Raw genomic sequence first — 22,707 nt, 5'->3', positions numbered from 1 at the left:
GTCACAAACCTCAGTAAACATGCCAACTACACGCTCACAAAGTCTTTTCATATGCTTTCAAAATTAGTATAGTCAACACTGCCTATATATCCCCTGTTAATCCCTTCTCCCGTAAAAAATCTCTCTCATGATACCTACAAACTGCTATTACCTGCCAGTGGTAAAAGGAGGTACCTAGAGCTAGTACCCACACTTGTACATACATCCTTCCTTCCTTATTGTAATGCCTTGCCTACCACATCTCCATGTGCCTGTTTATGCATCTACATATTTTATGAGCATTCAATAGCAGGAGTATCTTCAGTTTTGCTTGGTTGTACAGTGCCTAACACAATGAGGTTCCAGTCCCTGAATGAGGTCTCTAGGTACTACTGAAATCAATAGTTCAATGAGATAATCTCCACTGCAATCTCAATACCCATGTGTTTAAATCAAGGACCTTTACCATAAGAAAGTCCTATGACTGTGTTAGATCTGATCTTCCAAAGAAATAGAATTATTTTATGTATGCTTGTTATTTTAAAATGTTTCAATAAACATTTAATTAAGAACCACAATGAATGTGTGCATAAATTTAATATGCAACATATACCCTCTCTTAATCCAATCAAAACTATAGACTTTTGGTTAATTTTATTCTTGTAGATTGTTTTACTTTATTATAGAAACCAAAACTGGAAAATAGATATTTTCAAAGAGAAAGAACTAACTGAACACAGAAATGTTAATAAGATTTTTCTTCTGGACAGTCAAAAGTTCAAGGAATCAACTGAAAGACCGAAGATTTCTAGGGGATCTTAACATTATAGAACCTCAAAAATTAGCTGAAATAGTTATATGTTTTCCCCTCCAAACAAAGTGTAAAAAAGTGTTCTTGGCGACATTTCTTAGATTCTCATTTCCACTTTCACTGCCTTCTGCAATTAGTTATGCAAAACATAAGGTTTTGTTTTGTTTTCTTTTGCACAGAGATTTTGCAATCTTAACCCCCAAATGTACCTTTTTGTTGAAATTTCAGGAAGTTAACTATGAAATAAAATATGAAAATACAATTCAGAAAACAAAACAAAACTGAAGAGAACTAGAAGTGGTCCTTTCTTTTCTTGAAACGAAACTCCTGCAAAATTAGTTTATATGTGCAAAGCAAAGTATCTAGACAAGCTATCACATTGCACTGAACATATCACATTCTCAATATCTGAAATCACAAACCCAGTGGAGAAAATGAAGCTAGTCCAGTCCTCATCTCTTACCTCCCTCAGATTCCACAGTAGATAACATGTGATTTTTGGAAATCGCACAAATGCGATGGCATCTAGATGGAGGTTCCTGCCTTTGCAATGGGATAGCAATAACCAGTTAGTGGACCAGAAGACTAACAAAGCAGAGATCAAAAAGCATTATGCACAGCTGCACTCGCAGAATTTAACAGGTAGTCTTCAGCTTGGTCTCCAAGCAGAATGTCACAGTTAAAGCAAGTTAAAGCTGCACCACCTGGTTTATCCAGTGCAAGCACAGTCTAATGTGCATGTCCCCTATTTCAGCTAGTTTCATGATGTCAGCAATAGGGATAGTGGTGGCTGCTGGTGCAGTAACTCCTACACAGTGGAGATAGACGATGTGAATTTTACTCTACCCCGAACTCTTCCCGATAGTAAACCCTGGGTCACCAAATCCCATTAGTATCCCTGAGCTATACTTTATCACTAGTATTCAGTACCAGCTGTACTATACTTCCCCAGCATGAGCAGTCTGAGATTCTCTAGCAACAGATGTATCTATTTCTAAATACAAGTAAAATCTCCTCCTTCCCATCTCTGGCAGGTAACATGGCCAGTGCATTCAATCAGGAGGCAAGGCATTTACTGGAACGCTACAAGACATGGGGCCTAAACATTTATAAGGCAATAGTCCCAAAAGAGAGCCATAAAACCAAAGAAGGATTTTCATTTCTCTTTCTTGTATTGAACAGCAGTCTGTTGGTGTCTCAAAGCTGTTGCTGGAAGGATATGCCTCTCAGAGTTACTTTTCTGCCTGGTCTTCCACACAGCCACATTCCTCCTCTTTCTTGCCTCTTCTGTTTTGTCTTCCCAGGGGAGTGAAGCACATTGGAATTTAAGGCCTCCTGACTTTTACCTTTTCCCAAGAGGGCTCAAGAATTTGTTATACTATGAGAAATACCAAACCTGACCCCTCTCCCTCCCCCTCCCTAATATCAATGTAATCAGGGGAAGTCCTTTTCTTTCACCCACTAGCCTGAAGAGTTAGCCCAATAACTAGAGTGAGACCTACACTCAAAAAGGTAACTAGGTACATGTATATTGTGGCCTCTCAGAGAGGGTAGGGAAGAAAAGTTAAAAGGAGCTTTGATCTTCTAACTTTCATTACTCAGAACAGAACCAAAACGAAGTGCTAGCTTGTTAACTAGCACTGACCCATGTTCTTCTAAAATTCATAGACAGTAGTGGCAGCTTGTTCCTTTGCTCTGGGCATACACTGTACCCGAGCACTGGCTTTGTACTTCCTTTGAAAAATAAATATCATAATAGTTGTCTACCTTATCAGAGTGTCATGGAACTCAATTTATGTTACTAAAACACCTGAACTATTGAGTGAATTGATTCTGTACATCTCTGCAAAAGATTATTAAATACATACAAATATAGCACAAAACCAAATATTTCTGTATAAAACTTTTTGTGACACAGAGGCAGTCCTTGACTTACAATGTTTCGAGTTACAACGTTTCATATTTATAGTGTTTATAAATTGACACCGTTTCAACTTTATGACGTCAGTTTTGACTTTATAACGTTTGATCCGATGTGATGTTATGCCAGTGAACAAGTTCTCTGCATCACTCATCTCCCTGGACAACATCTGTCCAAACTTCCTTGGACACTTTCTTTAAGAAAGCAGACAAGACTCCAGAAAAACTTGCAGGCAAGACTCCTGAGAAGACTTCAGCCAAGAACCCTTCAAAAAGTCCAACCAAGAGCCCTTTGAAAAGTCCAGCAAAGTCACCTCAAAGAAGTCCTTCCAAATCAATATGATTGATATTTACAATATAAATATATTAATGTAGTTAGCATCTGTAATTGATTGAGTACAAAATTCTGGGGAATTTTTGGTGAAAATAGGGTATCAGGCCTTGGTTCAGGAACCAATCCCCCATTTATAACATAGTTTCTTAAGAGAAAATTGGTTCCAAGTTACAATGTTCTGACTTAAGACATGGTTTTCAGGAACCAATTATGTCATAAGTCCGAGGACTGCCTGTATGTGTGTGTATATATGTATATGTATACCTACACACATACATACATACACACACACACACACACACACACACAATTTTATAATATATATATAATTGTATATATTTGGATATAATTATATATTGTATATATGTGTATATATTATGTATATAATTGTATATATATTACAATTAAATGATGTCTGAAGCATATATTTTGCTGTGACATGAAACTGAACTGTATGTCGTGCACATTTTTTAAATGCTTATGACATATTTGGACAAATATACGAGGTTTGTTTTGTTATTTTTCACAAGACAGGTCTTTCCCTCTCTAACCAGGCAATACTAATTTTGCTAAATATTTTCCAACCACAGTCATTTATGCAGACAAAAAATAAATACCTATTTCATGTAGCCAACTGTAGTAATGTACATCCTGTACTCATAGTAAAGGGGACACTTTGGAGCCCAGTTGTTTTTCCTTTCAATAAAAGTTTACCACTTCATCACTTATTAGAAGGCTAATATAGGCTCTATACACCAAAATATACTGTAGTATCCATAATTTGCATGTGTCAACAGATGTATTATACAAGAGCTTCCAAGGCCAATTAGTTTATTTCCCAAAAGTTCTTACCTTGCAGTCATTGGCAAGCCTGGGAACCATAGCTTTAAACAAACGTGAACTACATTTGTGGAGTTTAAATAACAAATCGATTTATTTTTGGCTTTTGCAACACAGTCGCTAAGTAAAATTTAGCATCTGTAAATGGCCTCTGTGTCCAAGTGAATCGACTTGACTTAATGGGGGAAGCTTTATGGCTGGCCCTGCTCCAGAGTTTGAGGCTTCAGGCTACATTCCTGGGATTTGCTGTCCATGGACCCTTTTTTGCTATGATTAGGTAGGTCTCTGTTAGAACTCATGGCAGCAAATCAATGTCCTTTTCATATTACTTGCTATGCTTTCTTAACCTGTCACAGCTCAAAACCCAGAGAGGCCATACTTCATTCCAGCTATATATCATACTGGTAATTTCCCGTTGATTAACAAATATGCTACTAATGTTTACTAGTGGTCCTACCCTAATCCTTATGTTCATTCACCACTTCCTGCCTGGCAAAGATGGCTGTGTGATCTGTCCAGGGAGCAGACCAGACATGTGCGCCTGGGTCAGCTAACTCTGGCAATTGTAAGACAAGTACAAGAGGATAAAAATAGTCCTATGTTGGGAAAACTTTCAAAAATATGTAACAGTTAACATACCCTCCTAAGAAATTAAAAAAAAAAAATCTTACAGAAGGCTTCCCAATCCCAGAAAGTTGGATTCTAGCAATATATTTTTCTGCACTAGAAAGCAATGTCTGATATGGTGATTAGCATTAGGACCAAACTGTTTTTTGTGCAGCTGTAAAGAAAAATAGAACATCCATTCATTCCTTAGGGGTCAGCACTGCAGAATCTCCATCTGTGTGGAAAACTGCATTTTGGCTCAGAGGTCATATGTAAAATTCTTCCAAAAAATTAAGTAAGAAGTGCTGGACAAGGTGTGAATGAGTTACCCAAGTCACAAGGTTGTTCTCATCGTTGTTTTTCCTTGCAAGATATTAGATACTAGGTTAGAGTCATGAAAGCTTTGGAAGATTTAGGACCTGATCTTTTGTGTTTCCATGACATGGACCACGCTGCACAGCATATGCAACTTTTATTATGCCAGCTAGAAAGGCTTTAACAATAGCAGCTTAAACTCTTTAGCTCTGGTGGTCTCCATTGCAATTTCATGTGTCAGTCAAGATGGCAGCTATGACATACACACTTGACTTTGTACATAGGAGTGGTCAACGAACACTATCATAGGATGTTGAAGCTATGTGCAGAGCTTCACAGCATCAGGGTCTTTTGAAAGGGCTTTCCCTGGACAAGGGATCTTAAATCTGATTAATTATAGAGGCATTTTATAACTGCTAATTTGTTCATGAGTTTCTAATCAGCAGTAAAGACTGAGGCCCAGTTTTCTGTAAGTGAGTAGTAGTTTTGGACACATCATTTCTGGGGCCACTAAAGCACCCTAAAACGTTAGTAAAACATGTAAAAAAAGAGATATTGTTAGCAGGTTTTTGAACTTTGTATGCATCTCCTGAAGTTTGGCAGATCAGGGAACTCACATCTGTGAACTCACATACTACCAGACATAAAAGCAGTAGGAACAGCTCTTTAGGCAGTGGAACTAAGAAACCTGGACATAAGAGCTCTGGAAATGAAAATTCTTAAACATCCACACTCAAAAACAAGTTTAGACTGGGACTTATTCTGAGTTATTCGTTTGGAAACCAAGCCCCCAGAAAGCTACTTTGTTTGGGCCATAACTCAGTCTTTGTCTCCTCTTCATTTCACATCATGTGACTGCAACAAAATTGCACAAATTTTGGAATGTACATAATTTCAAGGAAAAGGCTATTATTGCAGCAAAATAAAATTGAACATCTGCTTTTGATGCAAAAATATCCACTAGGATTGCATCAAAAACAGAATGAAACTAGATGTATTTTTAACTTAAAACTGATCCATTCGTTTTTGTTTCCTTTCTGTGACCATGTCTAGACAAGCATGGCTGTTCAGGACGTGGTGCTGCAGACATATCTGTGGCATCACATATCACACAGTCAGCTGTTCTCCACGCTCCAAGGGAGCAGCAGGGGGTAGAGAGAGGGTTGACCCCTGGATATTCAGGGGTCAAAGAAACCTGCACACACAAAAAAGTGCATGCGGGGACAGCACACACTGCTCAAAATCAGAGCCTGGCCAGCTGGAGCTACACGCTGGCTGCTGGCCAGGTTCCAAGTGGCAGGATTGCCCCTGCAGCAGCCCCAGAAGGCCCCCAGGATCCCAGGTAAGGCTGCTGGGATCACACTAGTGCTGACCCCAGCCTCCCCTACCCCACAAGAGGGCACGTGGCACAGGTGTTCCCCAGGAACAGCTAGTGGTGGCACAATGTGTCCTACTGCTAGTTGTCTCCAGGGAACCAAATGTCCATGCTCATCCAGACGCAGCCCACATTTCCAGCTGCAGATGAAAGAGGGGAATGTAAGAAAGAAAAAGTCTACCACATTATAAGAGTTAGACTGCAGTTCTTTATGGAGTTGTGTGTGTGAGTTCTTAGTAGGCCTCACTGGAAAATTAGAGACTTTTGCATTACCATCTAACCCAAGCACTGACCAATGTTGCATACAGGTTTTATGATGATGTGCCACATGGAAAAAGTAACAAGAGGTGGCAGTTTTCAATTAGCACTCAATGAGCCATCAGTTCATTACTAATTGAAGGGGAACTGAAATTTTGCCATGAACGTTAGTGAATGCTCAATTGACTAGGTGGCAGGAGTCTGCAACCAATACTTACCCATAGCCCTCATTCAGTATGCAAATCTAAAATGAAAAAAAAAACACAACACTCTTGTTTTAATACACAGGAACATGCACAGAGCGAAAAGAAAGAAAACAGAAGTGGTAAACAGCTGCAGCCCTGGAGCCAACAAGATCCATACTTAAAGGTATTCATTCAGTTTCTCTGATTTTATTCCCTGTCTCAGCCTACTGGAAAGAGAGATGAAAACCCAGGGAACAGGCTGACATAGGAGTATGATTAAGACAAGGAGCTGGCTACTCTCTGCACATTAGAGTCTTTGATTTCATATGTGCTGAGCTACTGCTCCCACGGCCTTGAATTGGAGTTCAAGTGCTCAGCACACATGAAATTCAGAAGCCGTAATTCACATGAAATGCTGGCAGCCTCCCCCCAAGACTTCTCAACAGACATTAGATAGATAAACATTTTTTTATCCAACACCTTTGAAAGGTGAACTTGGGAGCAAAAATTCATAAGCTGGCTGGACAGTAAGGTTAGGTACAGACACTCCAAAAGGCGGAGGTGGAATCAATCTAAGTTACGCGGGGTTTTCTATAAGCAGTGTAGTATAGATTGGTAGTGAACAAAATACACATTCGCCCTTTGGTGGGAGGGGCAAATTTTAGTCTGGGTTCCACCATTTTTAAACCAGTCTCTGTGCACCCAGCTTCTGTTCTGAGTACAGACTGGTTTCCAATCACATATACGGTTAAGTGTAATGTCTGTACCCAGACTAAGAACCAAGAACTCAGCATGGATATTGTTTTCATGGCACATTACAATCTACTTGACTCCAGAGTTCTTTTCACACTTGAAAGATGAGAACGACCCTCCTCCCTTCTGATAAGCCTTAACTTCCCAGTAATCAGCATCTTTTCTTCTGCTAATTGTGTGTCTACTACCCCTGGGAATTTCTCTCACTCCCCCTTCTCTCCCCCACCTTCCACAGCTGTTCTTTACTATCCTGTGCCTGGCTTGTTTTGGCCAGACCTGATGTACAATGTTTTGCATTAAAAAGTTTCTCTAACTCTGTCCCAAGTATGCAGTGGTCCAATAAAAGAGATCATGCTAAAAAATATGTACCTCTTCATTTATTTTTTTAAAGGACCCACTGATATTTTCCCTATAGAATAACAATATTCTGTCTAAAAGATGCCTGTTCAAAAGATCACAGAAGAATTTCAAGTGGTGGCTGAGTTTTTGCCATTACCCACCTCCACAAAATTCCAAATCAAGAACAGTTGCCTTTCTTTTGGTGTTAATCAAGTTTTTGGACAGACAGCAGATTGCTACTTCATTGGCTCAAAAGTACATTACAATTAGGCTTTCCCCAATCTAGCAGAAGAGGGTACAAGAACTAGCATCTCCCAAAGATAAAATGACAGACTGTAGGTGGAAGAGACACATTTTACCCTGTCTCTCTGCTAGTTGTTTTGTTTTGTTTTGTTTTGTTTGGGGGGGGGGGTTGTGGTGCTCCCTTCCCATCCCTAACTGCTGTGTGCTAGTGGAGAAGGACCATGGAATGCACCTTAATGGCAGGGGTTGCCTGCCAATGTGTGAAGCACAGACACTTTTGCCGATTTCCTAGCTATTTGTGAATGAACAAGGGAGGGACTGCTTGGTGTAGCTTCTAGGTCAGAACAAAAGGGGCTTCTTTTTTAGCTCTTTGCATCAGCAAAGCACTTTCTTGAATCAGACTACAGAACACTGACACCGTTTACTCTCTTTTTTAGCCTTAACATCCCTTAGCCACATATTCCTTTCTTCCACCATATTGAAGCTATTTCAATCCAGAAGGGTCCTCAAGCATTTTTTACTTACAGTACTATTTAAGCAACAACAAGAAACCCAATTATCCCTGTCTCACCTGACTATCATCCAGTCAACCAGGTAGGACAAACAGAATTTAAAAGGAGCCTGCATGGAAGGGATTAGTGGAAAAAAATCCTTTGGCTAGACAGCAGGAAGGGATCTATCTATTTATCTAGGTAATTATATGGTCCCCATCACTGTAGTATCTGAACACCACCCAAATATTTAAAAATAGAAATAGAAATAACACACTTTCTCTTTTTTCCCCTTCCTACCCAACATGTAGAAGAAACAACTTAATTTATAGGGGTTTTTTATTTGTTTGCATATGTGTGCGAGTGCATATGTTTGTGTGCATGTTAGTGTGTGTTGAAACTGAACATAAAGCATCGAGTTTTATATTTCATTCGGAAAGTAGGCAGTTCTATGGTTCTTTCTGATTTTTTTCCATAATGTCGTTTTGGTTCTTTTCTTTTTTTTTAATTGAAGCCACATCCATCCATAAATCTCCTGAAGGTCAGACTAATTATCCACATTTTCAAAATGTAGTTTTATAGTCTAGGGCTAGGGTGAGCATTCTTCTTTTCAGCTTTTACAGTCCTTCCCTGCACCACTTTATTATTCTGGAGGAAAGTGGCTGTGCAAAGAAAAGTGGCCTCTCATTTCTTAGCACCAGTCTCATGCTAAGGTTTTATAATATCAAGATTGGGACCTTAACAGGACTCCATATTCAATCAGAAGTTGGTGGAAACGGCAGAGCATGGGGATGATGCATTTGCAATAATTTAGGCTGATAATCAGATTAGCTGCAGCACTTTGTACAAGTAGTATTGTGTGGCTTCTTTTCTAGATGTAAGGGACATTTCTCCATTGAGTCCATGCTGTGTTGGGGCATGCAACAAATCAAGGATACTTGCTCTGCCCATGCTAAATCTGGAGTTGGATACAATATAGCTGCAATGAAGTCAACCTAGAACAATGCTTTTTGACCAGCTTGCAGTTTGAAGGCAGTCTACCCAAACCAAATATGTAACAAGCAGATCATTACCTTAGCAAAAAAAACCCTTGAGGTTCCAGGCTACAATTCTCTGCCATGGTCCACAATAAGTATCCCAGTGTCAAAGGAGCCAGATTTTTAAAATTCAAGATCAAGAAATTTTTCACAACTGTGGTGTAACCTTGTGTGCTGAATTTAAAGCTTCAGAGTACATCAAGGCAACTTGGACATTACTTCTGTTTTATTATTCAGTGTTATTAATCCTTTTCTATTCTAGGCATTGCAGTAACAATAGCTGACATGTAATTTTATATCACTGTAAGTTTTGGTATTCTAAATTGACTTCTGGTAGAGCTGTTTTTGATTACAAGTCTCTTGATTAAAGTAGGGTTGTTTAACTGGGCTGCTGTTCTCTAACTAAGGTGTAAATAGACTACATTTAATATTACTATTCACTAACCTTATTGCATCCCATTCAACCCCTTCAACTCAGCATAGTGATCTCAGGTTTCAGAATTTGCTTGCTTAGTCAATACTTTTCTGCTACTGTTTGCATTGGTGATGATAGACAGCTATACAATCCAGAAAGGTTTCTCCTCTTCTAATGTAAAGATAATAAGAGAGTGGTCTGCAGTAGCAACCGAGTGTGTATTAACTAGCAAAACTACTCCAACTGCTTTCTTGTTTTTACCCCTTTAATGTGTTTAACATGATTGCAGCTGTCAATATTAGCTAGCCAACAACATGCTACTCTGCTGTTTTTTAAAACTACTAAAAAACCAAAACATAATAAAATAAAAATCTTGAAGTAAATAAAATGGGAGAAAGAGGAGCTTTTCTTTATAAGGTCAATGTTTTTGTTTTTGACAGTGTATTGGGGGTTTCACTGTTTTTTTGTTTTTTTTTTTAATGATATAACATGATCTGGGAGTAATGGTTGTAATTAAAAAGGGGAAACATTTCAGAATGAGCTGATTTCAAAAATTGAAAGTACACAAAATTATGGCAGTCCCATGATAAGAAATACTTCTTTGATTGAAAGCTCTGTAGGAAATCGGATGATCTGAAGATCCAAAGTTCATAGAAGTCAACTGAAAGATCTCTAACAGAGTATTTAATTTTGTTCTTTTTGATACTAAACTGGCTTTGAGGCTTGACTCCCTGCCAAGATGCCAATTTTTTCTTCATTCCTAAATTCATTAACGTATGATATTATATCTTGATCCATTCCTTATTTTAAATGCCATTCCTTATTTTAAATGAGGGAGGATACTTACAACATGACATTTGTCCAGAAGGTTTCTAAACTTTATAGCTAATCTGAGGTTTTAGCTTTAGAACAGCTATGGGCATTCTCTGTTAAGGAGTGCCACCTACTGGACAAGATAACAAATTTCATTTTAAAAAATTGTATGTTCTTGTGGGATCCAAATGCACCACCACTTAAGAAAATTGAAGAGAAAAAAGCATTGATACATGGGCAGCTGGTGCCTCTTGAGTCAGTGGCCAGTCATTGGCTGGAGGGGTGGTCCCCCTGCAGCCAATCCCACCATCCTGCAAGTGGCAGCGGCACGCCGCTGGCACTTCCGGAACAGCACTGGCACTTCTGGGTGAGCCCCACTCCCCAGCTGGTGCTCTCAGGGCGGGCACCAGCGCTTTCGCCTGCCCCCCCTGCCCAGGAACGTTGGCTGACAGGGGGTGCACCAGTGCTTTCAAAGGATGCATGTGTACCCCTGTGTATCCTCTATGCATAACCACTGCATTGATATTTCTAAAAAATTCCTTGAAAAGATGCTATACATCTGGATCATTAACTGAATCAAAATCATAGAGAAATGGGCTGGAAGGGACCTTCAGAGATCATCTAGTCCAACTCCTTCCTGAGAGAAGATCATCCCTATCCAAACCGTCTTATACAAATCCATAATGTAAACTCTTTATAAAGCTCCCATCAATCCTGATGCAATACAAGACATAACACCCTCACTTGCTACAGGTAAAATAGGGGAACCATGGCAGCCAAATCCTGCTTTTATAAAAGGTTGTTAATATACAATCAAGAGATCCCACGTAAAGGGCCATGCCCCTCACTAAAGAGAAAAGCAAAAAACCCCACAGTGGGCACATCTACACGTGCGGTGGACTGCACAATTGTCACTATACAGTCATTTAGTACTTGATTAAGCATGTACTAAATGACTGCATAGTAACTGGCATTGCTGCGCAGTCTCATCTCTGCACATTTTTTAGCTGCTACTGCACAGTAATTTATTACTACTGCACAGTAGCGTTGCCATCATGGTTCATGCCTGGCAACACTGTCACCATAGCAACAAGCTATGGCACAGTAGCTCATTGCTGTGGCAACATAGCATCTCATGTAGACATGCCCAGTCTGTACCCATCTGACCATGGGTAAAATTCCTTCCTGATCCCAAATATGATGATCAGTCTGATCCTGAGCAAGACCCTTTGGGTTTTAGTCGCAGCAGGAGCACTGGCACATCCCAGCAAAATCCCCAGCCTTGGCTGCAGTCAGCACACAATAACTCTGAGGAAGGCTAAAAACCACCCTGGCACAGGTAGCAGAAAGGTCGGGGGCAGGAGGGTGCAACCAGCAAAGCTCAGAAGAATGGAAGTACCTGTAGCAGAACATAGGCATAGCTGCTATGCCAACATAATTCCCAACCAGTGGCTGTGCAACCTCTTCTTAAACACTTCCAGTGATGGAGAGTCCATAGCTTCCCTAAGCAGTCTATTGCACTGCCTCAATGTTGTAACAGTGAAGAAGTTTTTCCTGACATCTAATCTAAACCTATTCTGTGAGACACTGGTTTTTATCTTGCTCTTTGAATATGGCACCAAAGTCCCCTGTTGAAACAAATCAAGTCTCTGCTCCACGTGAACAAAAGACACTAACCTTTTCCACTCTTTCCCTCATTTGCCTGTTGAAAGAAGAACATGTTACAGATGCAAGCTGAGCAAAAAATTGGTCTGGACCTGATGATCTTGGGCTGGACCCGATGATCTTAAGAGGTCCCTACCAGCCCTAATGTCTACTGTCTATAATGTCTATGAAAAAATAACTTTTCTTCATAAAGGATTTTGATGTTTTCTAATTTGGTTTTGTTGCAATTTTGGAAACAGCTTTTTCAAAATTCTGCTTAAAAGAGGATGAAGCACCAGTTGTAGGAGCAGTCTGCCTGATGGACTGCTTTGGGAAAACGCCGATAGCAGCCTTGTTACATCTCAGCTCTGTGTTCTTGGGCAACCCTGGCACAGGATGCAGTCTGTCTGACTCACAAAGGACTCACCCCCCCCTCCCTCCTCTACATAAATGAAACTGATTCAGATGCAGTGAGAGACACACCTAAGACCCTCCAGATAAGGGTGACAAGAGTGAACAGCTGCCCTAGGTCTCATTTGCATCCGAGATGGAACCAGATGACCATTCATTTACATGAGAGATGGAGAACAGAAAGCCTGAAGCAGAGACTGCAGTGAATTCTGGGACCAGAGACGCAGGGGAGCACTGCATGATGGGGAATCTGTGCTCTAAATGTTAATCAACCCATGTTCACACACACCCAGCTCAGCATTTATCAAACCAGTTCTAATCTGGATTTGCTAAGGACTCCCCCCCAGGACACACACACACACACCTAAGTTTAATAGGCATCTTGGGCCATACATTCCCCGGTCCCACTATGGGAGGCCTATTTAAACTTGATTGACTAAAACTCGGTTGCCGGGTTAGGGAATGCTGAGGCAAGAGACCGAGTCCGAGGGGGTATGGGCAACATTGGAACAATGGTTAAGGGTTCATCACAGCATCCAGCCTGCTGGAGCCCTAATCCCAGGTGTTGTTATACTTTTCCCGAGATGACTGGTGGGAGTCCACAAAAGGTTATGAGAACCCCAATAATTGTCCTAAAGTCTGTTAAAAGACTATAGTAAAATCTGGAAAAGTCATGCTAAGCTGAGGCTTGTGCACAACAAGTAAAAATCCAAAATCGTGATGCTGCAAGCTATCTATTGTTCCTGAAGAAACCATGAGATATCCCATCAGTATATCTGCCATCCATAGGAATTTCAAGCTGGCTCCCAAGTATTTGGGTTACTCCCTAATCTTAAGTGTTTCCTGATTATCAATCAGTTTCCTGAGATGGTCCAAACCAGATAACCCCTTGTCAATAGAACAGACAATGATTTACACTACTGAGGGTGCTTCGAAGCAGCTGAACTGAGGGTATAAAAATCTGTAAAAAGTGTGTGTGCTTCAAGAAGAAGGAGGAGGAGGAAAGGAGAAGGAGAGGAAAAGGAAAGAAGAAGAAAACTCCTGTGCTGACACCATCCCCTGTCATTCTTGGGACGCTGGAAGAACAGATCGTCTCTCTCTTCAAGGATTGTGCTACGGACTGTGCCTGTCAGCTTTGCAGCCTGAGTACCTTGGACTAGGTGAGATCCCAGCGCTCGCTCTCTCTCTCTCTTCTCTCTAGGCATAACCTTCTGAACCTGAACTGTATCAGTTAAACTTGAGCTAAGTTTCCCCAAATACTTAGTGAAACCAGGGTAGTATTGTCATTGTTTGTGTTTGTTTTTCTTTTGCATGTCTATTACTACTAGTACTATTATATATTTCATATGCTTAGCAATAAATAACTTTTATAGTCAAACTGGTAGTAATTGGGTATATTTTTCCTTCTCTGCTTCTCTTTCCTCCCATGCTCTGCAGCAACGCTTCTTTTACCTAAGCTAAAGATCCCTGTGAAACCCAAAAATATTGTGGGGTCTGCTCATCAAGAGGCCGAAGATTGGGACGTGCTGAGTTTGAAACACATAAGGGGATCAGCTTGTACAGGCTGATTGACCCAATTTGACTCAGACGTGCCCTTATGAACTGAATGCTGGCCCATGAGGATGTCAGCTGGACACCCAGCCAGATTCAGAGGGATTCTGTTCACCTGTGTGCTTGTGTCTGACTGCATTTTATTGTTGCTCTTATGAAGTGATTCTTGGCATATGAGGGGGTCAGCCTGTCCATGCTGATCAGCTCGGCCAGGTCAGGCATGTCACGTTAATTTGTGTGTGTTTGTGTGTATGACTGATTTGGAGACTGGAGAAACCCAGTCCCATTGAGATTGAGTCCTGCAAGATAGCTCCACTGGGGGATGAAGGCTTGCAGAAGGGAGAGATACAGCTCCGTATAGTAACACAAGCAGCACATTGACAGAATCACCAAGACCCTAGAAACTATCCCTAATAAATGAACACACCCCAAAGTAATGGGCAAATTTGGTAACAGCCTTGTGTTCTAGGTATGCTGCTGAGTAGTTATAAGTGTGACTTCCATCAGAACCCTACCAGTACTACCAGCACTTTGGTGAAATCAACTTGTGTCCATAACTGATTTGATTTCAACAAATCAGGGAATTCCAGCACCAACAAAAATATTTCATCAAAGCTTTCCACCCTAGCTCCTATACTATATAACATGCAACTCATGAAACAAAGACAGTAAATTCACTTCACATGTAATGCTCACTAACTTTAAAAGAACCTGTGATTAAATTTGCTCAAGCTATGTCTAATCTTTAATGGGGTTTGTTTGCCTTTGGATTACTTTGCCGCAGTACATGGGGGATTTTTTTTAATAAATGTGTTTCCATTGTAATTCCTAAAGTGAAGTGTCAGAGTGTCAGAGAAATTCCTTCTCTAAAGAATCTGTTCTCCAGATTCACATATTCAATTTTTCCAACTATTTGAGTTGCTCTAATAAAAGATATCAGATTTACCGAAAGAACCTTATCTACCTATACCCTTAGACCAACACAGCTATACCCCGAAGTACACAATGTCTTTTTCACCTCAGTCTTCAAAGGCAAGGTCAGTTCCCAGACTACTGCACCTGGCAGGACAGTCTGGGGATAAGGTGAGCAGCCAACAGTGGCAAAAGAACAGGTTAGGGAGCATTTAGAAAAGCTGGATGTGTACAAGTCCATGGGGACAGATGGGTTGCACCCAAGATTGATAAGGGAGATTGCAGAGCTGCTGGCCATCATCTTTGAAAACTCATGGTGATCAGGAGAGGTCCTGGATGATTGGAAAAGGGCAAATCTAGTGCCCACCTTTAAGAAAGAAGAGTAAGGAGGATCCAGGGAACTACAAACTGGTCAGCCTCACTTCACGCCCTGGAAAAATCATGGAGTAGGTCCTCAAGGAATCCATATCAAAGCACTTGGAGGAGAGTGTGGTGATTAGGAACAGTCAGCATGGATTCACCAAGGGCAAGTTATGCCTGACCAACCTGATTACTTTCTATGATGACATGACTGGCTATGTAGATACAGGGAGACCAATGGATATACCTTGACTTTAGCAAGGTTTTTGTTGCGATTTCCCACAATGTTCTCGTAAACAAGCTAAGGAAGTATGGGTTGAATGAGTGGACTGTAAAATAGATAGAAAACTGACTGGATCATCAGGCTCAGAGGGTAGTAGTCAACAACTTGATGTCCAATTGGCAGCTGGTACCAAGTGGAGTGTCCTAGGAGTTAGTCCTTTGACCAGGTTTGTTCAATATAATATGGGATGGGGGTCGCACTTGATGATCTGCTCAGGTCCCTTCCAACCCTACCAACTATGAAACTATGAATCCCATGCACCACTACAGCCTGGAGACTGACTGGCTAAACATTAAGGCTGTGTGAAGCTTCGGTTCCCTATTCAATTCGGCCCGATTTGGTGGCCAAATATCTGAATCGAACCAGAGGACCCTTTAATCTCTCTGAACCCTCCAAATCGATTTGGAGAGATTCGGAAAGAGTCGGCGATTTGGACATAGACACAGCTTTTAATGCTTTTCTACATACCTCTAGGTAGCAGGCAGCTCGTGAATGTTGTGATGCTGGGGCACATGGAATGTCCCACCCCCAGTGCACTCGACGGCAGACCCAGAAGTGGACCACAAGCACTTCCGATCCACATCTGCGTCCACCAGGGAGCACACAGCCTTCCCCCCACCCCCCGGCTCAGCAACTGGTGCCTCCTAGGTCTAGGGGGGGCACCTGGCGTCCCCCCACGGCTGATCACCGAGCCAGGGGGAGATGCATTGGGGGGGACCGGCACGCTCCCTGGCAGACCCGGAAGTGGACCTGAAGTACTTCTGGTCCACTTCTGGGTTCACCGCCAAGCATGTGGGGGGGGGAGGCATGCTCGTGTGGGATGCTTCATCTGCCCCAGAATCACAGTGTTCATGAGCCATGCTGGTACCTTAAGGCATGTAGAAAAGACATTTAAAGCTATGTCTATGTCTGAATCGCTGATTCTCTGAATCAGCATTAAATCTTCAGATTTGGACGAATTGAATCAGGCACAGTAACCCGAATCAAGTAATCAAATCACTGTTCCCGATTCGGGCCAAATCTGAATCAAATAGGGCCCACTTCACATACCCCTACTAAACAGCACCTTTGCAAAAAAGGACCTGCAGGTTACAGTGGACAATAAGCTGAATATGAGCCAATAGTATGCCCATTGCCAATAAGGCTGATGACATACAGGGCTTCACTTCCCCTGATGTGATGGCAACACTCCTACCAATGATTATTCCCTTCTATTCAACACTGGTGAGGCCATATCTGGAGTACTGTGTCCAGTTTTGGGTGCCCCACTACAGAAAGGATATGGACAAATTGGAGAGAGTCCTGCAGAGGGCAACAAAAAGTGTCAGGGACCTAGGGCACATGACTTATGAGGAGAGGTTGAGGGAACTGGGCTTATTTAGTGTAAAGAAGAGAAGACTGAGAGCAGATTTAATAGCAGCGTTCAACTACCTGAGGGGTGGTTCCAAAGACAATGGAGCTAAACTGTTCTCAGTAGTGGCAGAAAACAGAATAAGGAGCAACAGTCCCAAGTTGCAGCAAGGGACATTTAGGTTAGACATGGAAACTAAGATGTGTATTGGAATCATAGAAAATTAGCATTGGAAGAGACTTCAGGTGGTCATCTAGTCTGACCCCCTGCTCAAAGCAGGACCATCCCCAAATACATTGTACCAGCCAAGGCTTTGTCTAGCTGGGTCTTAAAAATCACCAAGGATGGAGATTCCACAAACTCTTCGGGTAACCTGTTCCTGTGTTTTTCTACTAGTACCAGACTTCAGACTAACAAAGTTAACCACCTCTCTCAGCTGATAATTAGTTATATTTTTATTAAGTGTATGTTTATAAAGATTATTATATTTTAAACAGTTATTTAGTTGGTACAAAGTGCTATAGAGTTATATAAATAACTAAGTTGCCTATCACAGGAAATTAATAAAAGTTGGATTTTCACCAAAACAATATTTTTCACAAAAAAGTTAGTTTTCTGGAAATAGAGATAAAATAAGATAAAAATTAAATTAAATTTAAAGGCATTTTGCCTACCTCCACCCACTTTCATAAGCAAGATCCTCATCCTTGTAAGATGATGTCATTTATTAATGTATTAAGTGACAAGGATTTTGGAGGGTGATAGTTTTTATTGGACCAACTGACATCACTGAAACACTACCATATTAAGGTATTAAACATTTTAGAAAGGGGAGTGCCAATAAAATGTTAAGATTACAAATTGAAGTATCTCTCATAAATGGTCATAGTTATCTATTATGGACTGCTTTTAATTGGGAATAAGGATGGTATTCTACTGAGTGCAATGTACCTTGGTACAAAATAAGGATACTTGGATCCTAACTAAATAAGGTAATATTTTTAATCCAAAGATGATAGAAATGAAAGGAGCTCAAGCAAAATTATTGCATGTTATTTCCAATGTTATAAGGGGAGGGGGAGTAAAATTCATGAATGGGAAGTGCACTAGCAAATATAACAGAGTGATTTTTAGAGGAACAATTTATTTGCAGAAAAATCACTTTGTTCAACTATTTTTTTTTGTCACTTTTTGTGCCAAATTAATTAGTTTTCACCAAAACAGGGCAAATATTTTAAAATCTCTGAGCATTCTATTTCAATGTCTTCAAAGAAAATATTTGATTTTTCATGTTGAAATATGTTAAGATTAAATGTACCTATTTTACTTCTTTTAGAGTGGGTAAAAAGTCTAAAAAAGAAAAAAGCATGACACTTCACATCAAATAAAATATTTTGCTCACCCAGAAATTATCTTGTGTTTTAATTTTGGGCAATAAAAAGCCTGAAAAAATTCATTTGAGATGATTACATTTTGTTTTTTCAAAAAAGAATGTCTTTCCACTGAATTTTAAAAAAATCAATTACTCCCAATGCTCAAATGTTGAACTCTTTTAGTTATGCTTGCACTGATAATTAACAGCAGCTAAATATGCTAGAGGGAGAAAAGAATTCATATTTCTACATGGGCTTACCAGCTAACTCCATTTGGAAAATACGCAAGAGTGGTCATGTGTTTGGTTCAGTTTATAAGAAATCTTTTCCTAGGTGATGCCAACTTCCCATATCTCCATTGCAATGTGATCATTGCCCTTATAAATGATGATGCCTGCACTGTCTCAGCTTCCTAAATGACCACATGTCCAACATCTTCAAAATAAACAAACACAAAAGGCATCTTTCTAACAATGCCAGCAAACACTCTGTTTCATCAGACGTGTAACATTCCTTTCTTTAAGACACATTTCTTAAAGTCAAAATTTCTTAAAGCTTAATACTAATCTAATCTACAAGCATATTCTACTACAGATTCTCTGTAGTAGAAATGAAGGCAACCTATTCCTCGCAGCACTTACTTTCTCAAAACAGGATCAGCAAGCAGAGGTTTGCCTGGGACTTCAGCTTCAATGAGTTGATACCTATAAAGAAGAAGGGAGAGATGGTCCTATCCATGTTGAAATGTGGTATTTCCTTAAATTCCTACAAGTACATAAAGTAATTAATTAAAAAAAAAATCTTAAAGTATGGGGACAGCTTATCTTTTACTTTCTTTGAAATACAAGGTATGGATAAAATCCTGATCCTACTGAAGTTGATGGCAAACTCCTAGTGACTTCACTGGGATCAAGATTTCACCTATGTGCATATGCAGTATTAATGGGTTTTATGGAACAACAAGATAGAAGGGTGAAGAATAACTGGATATCTATGCCCCCTGGGCATAAATATGTTATAAATCCAACAGTTCATTTAAACCTTGGGAGAGAAGTTAGACAAACTTTCAGACACAAACTACCCTTCCTCAAGTCTCTTTGTCCAGCTTCTCTTCCAGCTGTACAGCTAATCCAATAAAAGACATCACAAGAAATCCTTTGCCCTTCATACATTCCTTCGACCATCATGGATACAATAGGCATTTTAACTCCATTTAAAGCTTGTGCTTCTAATACATAAGCATTGCTGATGATTACTTCTAGGCTTTCTAGATGTTTATCTTTTTATTTCTCTCCTCTAAACCTCAGTTGTTGGAGCTCTAAGTTGCCCCTCCCACATTATGTTTTTCTTTCCATGTTTGAAAAAAATCAGAAAACTACTTGAAAATGTATAGTATTTGATAGTATCGTGTACAATGATATTAAAAGGAGTAAGGGGACCGTCTTCTCCATTCTGCCTAACAAATGCATGCTGGAACACTTGAGTCTTTAGAGCCTCAGAGTACTACCATCCATATACTTTCTCATTTTTCCCACCCTGACCCAATAAATGTCACTGGTGCATGGCATCTGAGCTTTAAATAGACCTAACTGCCAGGACAAGATTATAATATGTTTTCTTCAAGTTACCATTATCCGATCTGTTATTTTTTGTTTCCAGCTTCAGTCTACAAGACGGAACTTTTTACACCTAAACTTTTGAGAGAGGAAAAACAAAGACATAAAAATGTCTCATGAACCATAAAGTACAGTATCCAACAGGGCTAATTTCAATATAGGCTTTCAGTCACCATTGTAACATATATATTAGGTAACATCATTACCTCTTCTGCGCTTTCCATTTGTCATTTCATGCACTGGGCCTATGAGTAACATCTGTATTTCATTGGACTTGGATCATTAGCACTGCATTTACAAACAGAGAGAGAGTCAAACATACAAGGTTGTGTGTGTCAGGAAAGTTAAAGCAGTTCAGCTCAGTGGCTAAAACTGGGGTTTGGGTAGGCGACAAAAGCCAAAAAAAATAAAATAAAAATAAAAAATTGTAAGCCAAAGATGCCAAATCCAGAGGGTAGAATTAAAGGTAAATCCAATATCCCAGGCCAAGATCAGGGCTAAGATATGACAATATGATGAGATATGAAGCCAAGAGATCAGGAGCCAGAGAACAGACTCAGAAAGCTGAAACATTGAGGCAAGAATCAGGAAAGTACCAAGAAACAAGCCTAAGAGATGTAGATAGCTGAAAGGCAATCTCTTAAATAAGCAGCTGGAGCCAATCAAATGGCTCCAGAGTGCTTGGCACTCAGCTGAGACAGACAGATCTTTAAGATTGGGTGCAGAGATGTAAACCCTTCATGAAGAACCCTTGGCACTTTGCAGGGTTGGGGTTATGAGGAGGAGTGAAGAATGATGGCCTTTATACTTTTCTTGTTCATACAAACAGCTGGGAAATAAGGCCAGATGTGACACAGTAACAGTGTGATTAAAGTGTACTCCACACAATAGTTCTGCCAACTCAAGTTCTGCCAGAAAAAAAATGTGAATGTGTCTACACACAAAGCTTCTCTGAAGTGTCAAAAACCCCAGCTCCTTCAGCAAAGTTATAATACTTTGCCTGAGGGAAAGAAGGCCTGGTAGCTGGAAGAAGCCATACATATAGACCCTCCTGTACCTTTTTTAGCAGTCTCTTCAGCAACTGGTGCCTTTCCAAAGTGCACTTTTTATTATTTTAGGACAGCTGCTGAAGTGGAGCAATGCAGAGCCATCAGAAACATAGGAACATGTATTTTTTTGTGTACATACACGCAGGTTATTGTCAGTGGCTGCTGTCTTCACCAGGAACCAGCAGAATTTGGTGACCTTAGACAAAAACACCTCCATCTATTTGTAGTTGTTAGTAGGAGGAAATAGACTGAATATAGTTTTCTCTACAAATCAAATGTATAGTTCAGTATTCGATTTCTTTCAAATATTCGGCTATGTTCACCTCCGGTTTTCTGGAGTGTTTAAAGTCTGCTTTTCATAGCTACATCATACTTTGAATTGATCCTCCCCCCACCATGTTAGAAATATGCCCTCTCAGCTTAACTTTACAGTGTTTTAAGTGAAAATAAACTGAAACAATTCTAAATTCTAATTCACATTATTTGGAGGCCCCATTTCCACAAATCTAGATTGCATCTGGTGATGGACTATGCATAATATCAGTCTGATGGAAAATAAACTGGTTATAAAAATTACTTCCTGTATTTATAGACCATGATATTTTTTTCTAATGTATAAAAAAGGTTTATTTCCAGGGGAGAAGGAAAAAAGGATTCTTACTTAGTAATCTGGTGGAAATTCTTAGAAGTTACTAAAAAAAAATGTCTTCTCAGGCTTCCAAAGCAGGAAGTTTGAGAAACATTCTTGAATACTGAAGGAAAGTGAAATTTCTATGAGTTATCAATTAAGAACAAAATTGGAATAAATTCAAAATGTATAAGCAGACAGAATGCATTGCCAAAAAAACTCAAGAATTGTTGTAGCATACAATCATTCACTGCACCATCAGATCTTAATTAATCTCTTTTGTGTGCATTTAATTGTTTACAATTGTTTAATCTTTTTTTCCCCCTCCCCTTTAGCCCTCATCAAGAGAGAAGCCTTAAATTTAGGAACTAAAAATCTTTTTTAAATTGTCTGTTGTCATCTAATTATGGTCACTTATTGAACTACACAGTGTTTGGTCTGACAGCATAGAATCACTAACATAATTGCATTACATCAATGAAATACTTGGATAATTTGAGTTAGGAAATTCAGAATAGAGGTGATTGTGGTTAAGTGATTGTGGTTAATACAGCATCTTGTAGCAGCTAAGGTGCATTGAGTTTCATAGATTTCATAGATTTCATAGACATTAGGGCTGGAAGGGACCTCGGAAGATCATCGAGTCCAGCCCCCCGCCCAAAGGGCAGGACGTCAGCTGGGGTCATAGGATCCCAGCAAGATAAGCATCCAGTTTCATCTTGAAGGTGTTCAATGAAGGCGCTTGAACAACCTCTGGTGGCAGGCTGTTCCAGACCTTGGGGGCTCGGACAGTAAAGAAATTCTTCCTTATGTCC

The sequence above is a fragment of the Alligator mississippiensis genome, chromosome 5 (assembly GCF_030867095.1).
Source record: "Alligator mississippiensis isolate rAllMis1 chromosome 5, rAllMis1, whole genome shotgun sequence".
NCBI classification, from domain to species: Eukaryota; Metazoa; Chordata; order Crocodylia; family Alligatoridae; genus Alligator; species Alligator mississippiensis.
This window is presented reverse-complemented; position numbering follows the sequence as displayed.